At 40.8% G+C, this 8605-nt stretch overlaps 1 long non-coding RNA gene across 1 annotated transcript; it reads left to right on the forward strand.

Annotated features, from left to right (window-relative positions):
- Positions 1–303: 303 nt before the first annotated feature.
- LOC109555529 (uncharacterized) lies at positions 304–8373 on the forward strand. The gene is made up of 2 exons (XR_002180283.2): positions 304–1841; positions 6590–8373. It is a non-coding gene; the product is annotated as an uncharacterized lncRNA (long non-coding RNA).
- The last annotated feature ends 232 nt before the right edge of the window (positions 8374–8605 follow it).

The raw sequence follows: 8605 nt of genomic DNA on the forward strand, positions 1-8605 counted from the left end.
TACAAACTCCCCTCTTTTCGAATGGAAAATGTGTTGGGGGTGACAGGGCATATCTTTGTACCTATCCAGTGCACTTGTAACTCATGTCACTTCCAACTTGGACCCCTGATGAGACCTCGGACTCCTCCCTCTGGTCACAGCTACAGTAGCTGTCAAAGATAGCAGCCCTCTCAAAGATGGCCTGGCACCCCAGCATGGATGGGGGCCGTCACTTCCTATCATGCACATCTGGGCTCCAGGAGGACAGCAGGGGTGGGGCCTGGGTGGGCGGGGTTCGGGGGGAGTTTCCGGCAAGATGGGGGATGTGGTCCCTGCTTCGACTCATAGTGGATTCTTGGATGTCCCTGCTGATCTCAGTCAACTGGCCTCACTCCTTACCTCTCACTTCTCTCAGTAAACCAAGCAGGAAGTATTTGGGAGCCTGAGGCAACAGCCTTCCTGGAGCTGCTGACACAGACAGTAAGGGCACTCTGGGGCTCCTTCTTGTGTGCTGAGTGATCCTCTCTGTCCTCTATCCCTGTCTTCCTCCGACCATAATGCTGCATTACGTCCCATCTGCTGACCTGAGGGCAAGACCTCACCTGGAAGATGTCAAATCCACAGACGCCTGGTGAGAAGTGCACCGGCATCTCATCTGGACGCTTCTGCCTAAGACTTCTTGGAACTGGCTGCTGCAGTTAAGATAAGTGAGAGGGAAGGATGGGAGAATGCCTTCTGTGGTGTGGAAACCCCTCACACTCACTCATGATCTTCATATTGACTGCCGGCAGAGCCTGGAAACCCTTCCCTTTCTGGTATAAAACCACCCCTGTCACACAACCCCAGCAGAGAAAGTGAAGGGGCTCCTTAGCCTGACGGTTCTCACTGTGGGCTCTTAGTCGACTGCAGGGGCATTGCTTGAAAGTTCTGAGATGAATTTCGGTCCTTTTGTACAATTACTGTGATACAACCTTTTCTCTTTTAGTCCATGTGTGGCAGTCTCTTAAGCTGATTATTTACAAGGGCCAGTTGTCATCCACTAACAAAGTTTCTGCTGGTTATTGCATGACTTCTGGGCCATACTGCCATGACCATCCCAAACTTTGGTGCCCCATGATCCTGGCATGGGGCTCTGAGATGCTGCCTCAGGTTCCTTCAGTGAAGCAGTAGAGGGTCATGGTCCCATGGCCCAGTGGAAGAATCAACCACTCTAGTTTAAAGCCTTTTCCAGCTGATCCTGTTGTCTGTTTCCTTTGTGGCCTGCACACCTGTGTCAGCCTCAGAGTACTCCCCGACCTGGGCACTCACAGGGTCTAGTTCAATGAAGACTTATTGTTCCTCAGGGATTATTTAGTTTTGTGTTCTTGCTTTTGTTAGTAGTTGTCTTTATTCCTTGTGTTGGGAAGCGTAGTGCAAAATAGCCATAAAAGGAGAAAGTCCTTGGGAAAATGGCAAAGGGCCAGAAGTACTCGGCTTTGCACTGCGGACAGAAAAACATCTCCTGCCTTTGGTTATGCTTGGCGCCAAGAGTTAATAATAAATAGGGATGTTACTTGTGAGAGCGGGTTGTGGGATAAGCCCATGAGTCATTTAGAGTGCGCTGTCCTTGAAATGTTTTTACTGATTATGTGTTATCTCCGCATGTGCTCTGCTTTCCGTATACTTTAAGCTCTTTGTTCCTGCTTCTATAGAAAAGCTTGACTGCAGAAATAAACTTGTCAGTCCTTGCAAGAGACTGTCCGAGTGTCATTCTTTCTGGTTCGTCGCTTCCAAGTCCCGGGGAAAAAATCCCCAACAAGTGGCGCCACAAACAGGGACTTGAGAGGAAGGCTGAACAAAGCGACGAGCCGCTGCAGAAAGAGGTAAGCAGGATGGGACAACATAGCAGTAAAATTCCTTTCATTTCTATAATGCATCATTTTTTGAAACAAAACGGTGTTAATGTTTCAAGAGATCAGTTGAACAACTGCTATCATATTTTACTGGAACAATTCATGGTTCCCAGAAAAAGGGACACTCAATATAGACATATAGAAAAGGGTTAAAAATAATGTTTTGCGAGCATATCAGCAAGGGTTACCTGGTCACTCATACGGGCTGTCATAGAACAAATTGAAGGACATAACATTGATTTGGAAGTAAAACCTATTCAATCTTTACATGAATATGAGCTTAAGGAACAAGATACGCAAGGTCCTTTGAAATATAAGAATGTTATGCTCAATCAGACACAATCCTTAGAAAAACAACTTAGAGACATATATATACAGGATATGTCTAACTGAAACCACTTAGAACAGAGGTCATTTCATTCAACAGACAGCCCAAATCTAAGGTTTTTCCTTCTGCTCCGCCTGTAACAGCAGTTGCTAACTTTGCTCGTACTAATCATTTCACTCCTCCTAGGGAGATGCCTGCTTGCACTTTCGCTTTCCCAATGCAATTTAATCAACCTGCCCAAGGCCAAAATACTTGGGCTAATCTACATTTTGGCATGTTTTCTAGCTTTAAGAAAGCATGCACTCTGTATGGACCTACTTCTCCTTACTGTATAGAATTTCTCAGAGGGTGGGCTGACCGTTGGATGCCATATAATTTTTTTTCAAGTAACAAAGATGGTTTTAAGTCCTCAACAATTACTGCAATGGCAAATGTGGGTTAATGATGAGGCCCGACAGCTGATGATTGACAAGCAATCTCATAGTAACCCTGCCAATTTAACCTATGATATACTCACTGGAACAAGAGCCATGGCTGATATGATTGCACAGATAGCTAATATTACCCCTTAGATGTTATATTTCATTAAAGAAACTGCCTACAAGGCATAAGCAAAGATTGATAGCACTAACTCTGATGGTTCATTTGTTAAGATTATTCAAGGACATGAAGAGGAATATTCTCAATTTATAGGAAAATTAAAGGATGCAATTGAGAAATCTGTTAAGGATGTGACTTTACAAAATATTATTTTAAAACAACTTGCTTTTGAAAATGCTAATGAGGAATGTAAATCCATGCTTAGACCAGTTCAAGAGACTGGCTCTCTTATGGAATATTCGAAAGCATATAAGGATATCGGATCTATGTCCCATAGAACAAAATTGGTGGCATTAGAAACCTTTAATGTACAAAAGGCTGCTAATGCCAAATGTTTTAACTGTGGGAAGCCCAGCCATATGAAAAAACAATGCCACATGCCAACACAGGCCAGAAAAAATAATACTACTTCTAATAAGAACAGACCCCCAGGAGTATGTCCAAGATGTAAAAGGGGGTTCCATTGGCTGAATGAATGTCATTCTAAATTTGATAAGGATGGAAACACCTTGAACCCCGATGCACAACAAAAACAACAGGGAAAATAATAATGGGGCCATCCTCTAGCCCCACTACAAAAGGAGAACCTAATGTTATAATGCTGCAAGCAGCTACATCTAAGAGTGCTTGCATTGATATACCTAGTCCTTATGATATGGAACTAATAGAATTATACAACCCCCACCAAATTCCCACTGGATATTATGACCCAATTCCACCCGGAACAATGGGACTGATTTTGGGATGTAGTAGCTGCACAATGAGAGGTTTAATGGTATTGACCAATGTTATGAACGAAAATTATGAAAGGGAAATACATATTATGGTAAATGTTGTGAAAATGGGAAATGTATACTTACAAAAAAGGGAACATTTTGTACAATTATTACTTTTACCATATGTCGAGCCAATGAAAGCATCTGATAAAGTTCGACAAGGAGGCTTTGGCAATACCAACCTTACTGCTGCACTATCCACCTTATTAAAGGAACATCGGAAACACATGCTTACTTTACGCATACGGGGAAAAAATTTCACAGGTATGTTAGATACCGGAGCTAACATTTCAATCATTAGAGCTGCAGAATGGCCCCTCGATTGGGGTAAGGTTATGGCTCCTTCTAGACTATTAGGAGTAAATAAAGCTGATGCCACACAAACTTTTGTCAGTGCATCCTATTTACAAGTGTATGGCCCTGATCAAATTGTAGCTTATCTTAAACCATATATTACTAATATCCCAGTCAATTTATGGGGATAAGATTTTCTTGAACAAACGAAAGCCACAATTTCTTTAAATGAACCTTTTAATGGGGGCCATTGAGTTAACAATGCTGCCCCTCGATTGGGAATCTGATACCCCAATATGGACACCTCAATGGCCCCTAACTAAAGAAAAATTGGCAGCTCTTATGCAATTAGTTAATGAACAATTACAAAAAGCTCATATAGGACCTTCATTTTTCCTGTGGAATTCCCCTATTTTTGTAATAAAAAAGAAATCAGGAAAATGAATGTTGATAGATTTAAGAAATGTTAATAATACCATGTTACCTATGGGGCCCTTACAACCCAGATTGCCCTCCCTGTCTATGGTACCAAAAGGATGGTCTATAGTTATTATTGACTTACAAGACTGCTTTTTTACTATACCTTTGCACCCTAAAGATAGAAAACATTTTGCCTTTTCAGTTCCTTCTATAAATCACATGGCTCCTGTTAAAAGATTCCAATGGAAGGTGCTACCTCAGGGAATGATGAACTCCCCTACCATTTGCCAATATCTCATATCTGTTTTATTACAACCCATTAGAGATAAGTATCCTACTGCGTTTATAATTCATTACATGGATGATATACTTCTTTCTATGGAATCTGAATTCTATTTGCAACAGTTATATAATGAAGTTACTACTACTTTTCAAAATCATGGCCTGCTTGTAGCACCAGATAAAATTCAGTGGAAAGCACCCTTTAATTATTTAGGACATGTTATAGAAGAATCTAAAATCAAACCTCAAAAAACTCAAATTTCTGTGCAGTCTCTACGCATGCTGAATGATTTTCAAAAATTGCTAGGAGATATTAATTGGCTGTGGCCATCTGTCAGCATCCCCACCTATGCCTTACAAAATCTATTTAAAATTTTAAAGGGATCCCCCAACCCTAATAGCCCTAGGCAGCTAACAAAAGAGGCCAAAGAAGAACTGGCCTTAATGGAGAAACACATTCAACAATCTTTTTCAACTCGGCTAGATTATGATCATCCAGTTTCTTTAGATATATTCCCCACTGAACATTCACCCACTGCAATTATAGCTCAACATAGCCCAATAGAATGGGTATATTTACACACTAAACAGTCTAAAAAAAAATTGTAGCATATATTGAGAAAATAGGGCACTTAATTATGTCAGGAAGAAGCCATGTACAAACTTTGACTGGATTTGATCCATATGCAATACACGTTCCCTTGACAAAAAAGGAATTACAAATTGCCTTACAGTATAACCTGACCATGCAAATGGCATTGAGTGATTTTCAGAATGTTATCTCATTTCATTTACCGAAAGGAAAATTATAGGACTTTCTACAATGTACTAAATTCATTGTAACTAATATCATTGCATCCCAGCCTATTATCAATGCACACACCTATTTCATTGATGGCAACAAGAAAGGCATAGCAGGGATTGTCAGCCCTGATACCAAAGAGAAATTACCCAGTACCTACTCTTCAGAACAAAGAGTTGAATTATATGCTTTATATGCTCTTTTGTCGCTTCAACCATTATCCTTCAACGTATATACTGATTCCAAATACCTTGCTTCCCTTTTTCCTGATTTTGTTACCGCCTTTTCATACAACCTAGATGAAGAATTATATAGTCTCTTTTCACAGACTCAAGCTTTAATTCGCTCATGTACAGAACCTTTCTTTATTGCACATATACGTGCTCATTCAGGTTTACCTGGCCCTCTGATCACAAGAAATGATGCTGTTGACAGGCTCATAGCTCCCATTTTTACAACTGCCAATGATGAACATGCTAATCTTCATACCACTGCTAACAGATTGCACTCTAAATACCATATTCCTCTCACTGAAACACGGCATATTATTAAAACCTGTGACGTCTGCGCCCCTCTGCACTTACAAACTACGATTTCAGGAGTTAATCTCCAGGGGCAACAACCTAATTCCCTTTAGCAATCTGACTTCACTCACTGCTCCTTAAAGAAAATTTTCTTTACTTTTTGCCTCAATAGATACATTTTCCAACTTTATCTGGACAGTACCTGGTCTCTTGAGAATCCAGTAAACACGCCATTTCCGCATTCTTACTCACCTTCCCCATTATGGGGATTCCTTCTGTCTTGAAAACAGACAATGGACCTGCATTCACCTCACATTCGTTTCGTTCATTTTTATCAGAATGGAACATAACACACATTACAGGAATACCCTATAATCCTCAGGATCAAGCCATTATTGAAAGAGCCCACCGCACCCTAAAAACTCATTTATTAAAACAGAAAGGGGGAATATAGAAGAGGAGATACACTTCTTATCCCATGAACCCTCAAGTACTATTATCTTTAACTCTTTATTCCCTGAATTTTTTAAACTTAACAAAAAATAACTCTGATACTCGTGCAGATAGACATTTTGCAGAAGACAAAAACAGCAAATTAGAAATCAATACACCAATATGGTATAAGCAATTTAATCAGTGGCTGCCAGGAATCTTACGAATCCTAGGCAAGGGTTATGGTTTTGTCATTGCAGATGGAGAGGAAATCTGGATTCCCCTTCGCCATGTCCACTACCGAGAAGGACCCCAAGACCGGACTCCTTCGGGAAGTGACGAAGTTGACGCGAAGGGTCTCGTCAATGACCCTGGAGGAGCCAATGAGGAAACGCCATCGTCTGAATCCTTACCTGACATGGGCTCAAGTGAAAACATGACTCGTTAGGCTGAGCAGACACTGAAGAGTACTGGAACTCCTATGACTCCAGATAAGCTGTTTCTGGCAGTGTAAACTGTTCTAAAGAGCAGGAGGAACATCATAATTGCTCCTGGTTTAATAGATCAAGCTTTGGAAGCTTTCATAAATCTAAGACAAGTTTCTGGACTGATAAGGACATATTGCTGAATTGGTATAATGGGGGCTTATCACCCCCATGACCCAGGATTGTTGTCCCCATTGTGGGGCCAAAGCAATGGCACACTTGGAAAATTCCAGCAGCTTTAGAGCACTTTGCTAATGTTTATGGGACTATGGGTGTGTTTCGTCCTTCTAATTATACCTTCCTATACAATAGTACTGGCTATATTCAATCGTGTGTTCACCTTCCGTACTTGTTTATTGTAGGGCATTTTGATATTGACTTATCGGCCAAGATTGTCAATTGTACTGCATGTGCATTGTATACCTGCCTTAATCACACCATTTCATATCACAATGCTAGCATTGCGCTAGTTAAACAAAGATCTGAGTTAATGGCTTCCTGTAAACTTACCTGAGCCTTGGACTGATTCTGTATTTCTTTCTGTACTGTTGAAAACTGGGTTTAGGCGATCTAAGCACATCCTTGGGTGGATTATTGCAGGCATCTTAAGCCTTATCTCCATTGTGACTGTAGGAACTTTGTCTGGTATGGCTTTACATAATTCTATACAAAATCATGATTTTATCACTGCTTGGCACAAAGACTCTCATGATCTGTGGACTCGACAAGCTCAAATAGATCAGCAATTACAAACACGAATTAATGAGTTACAAATTGTGGTTATCTACTTAGGAGATCAAATGCAGCAACTGACTTTCCAAACATGTATATGCTGTCACTGGAATTTTACTTCTTTTTGTCTGACTAACATGCCCTATAATAACACTGAATATCCTTGGAATAAGGTTAAGGTGCATTTGCACGATCTTGCAAATAACTCAAGTTTAGACATCAATTTGTTGAAACAACAAGTTGCTAATTTTCAAGTTAGGGTACCTAGGGAATTGTATAGTACTCAATTCTATGATGCTTTAACCAAAACCCTATTGTTTCTAGACCCTAAAGCTTGGCTTTCAGGAAGCAATATTTTTATATATGTATTAATCACCCTGCTCTTTTTGTCATTGATTATAGGATACAGAAGTCTCTACTCAAGACTCCATGCCTCCCACAATGGAGTCCAACTAGCAGCCGCCGTGCTTAATTTAAAAACAAAAGGAGGATATGTTGGGAAGGTAGTGCAAAATAGCCATAAAAGGAGAAAGTCCGTGGGAAAATGCCAAAGGGCCAGAAGTACCCGGCTTTGCACTGCGGACAGAAAAACATCTCCTGCCTTTGGTTATGCTCGGCGCCAAGAGTTAATAATAAATAGGGATGTTACTTGTGAGAGCGGGTTGTGGGATAAGCCCATGAGTCATTTAGAGCGCGCTGTCCTTGAAATGTTTTTACTGATTATGTGTTAACTCTGCATGTGCTCTGCTGGCCGTATACTTTAAGCTCTTTGTTCCTGCTTCTATAGAAAAGCTTGACTGCAGAAATAAACTTGTCAGTCCTTGCAAGAGACTGTCCGAGTGTCATTCTTTCAGGCTCGTCGCTTCCAAGTCCTGGGGAAAAAAATCCCCAACAGCTTGTATAAGTTTTCCATGGTTTGTTCTGGGTACAGGAAACAGCCGCCCATGTGTGACTGTGGTCTCAGCTACTCTGGATGTGGTACTCAATCTGTAAAGGATTTAAGGAAAATCGACCGTCTTACAATATGTCCTCAGGAATACACATAACATACTATTCTGT

Source organism: Bos indicus, chromosome X (assembly GCF_029378745.1).
Source record: "Bos indicus isolate NIAB-ARS_2022 breed Sahiwal x Tharparkar chromosome X, NIAB-ARS_B.indTharparkar_mat_pri_1.0, whole genome shotgun sequence".
Taxonomy (NCBI): domain Eukaryota; kingdom Metazoa; phylum Chordata; class Mammalia; order Artiodactyla; family Bovidae; genus Bos; species Bos indicus.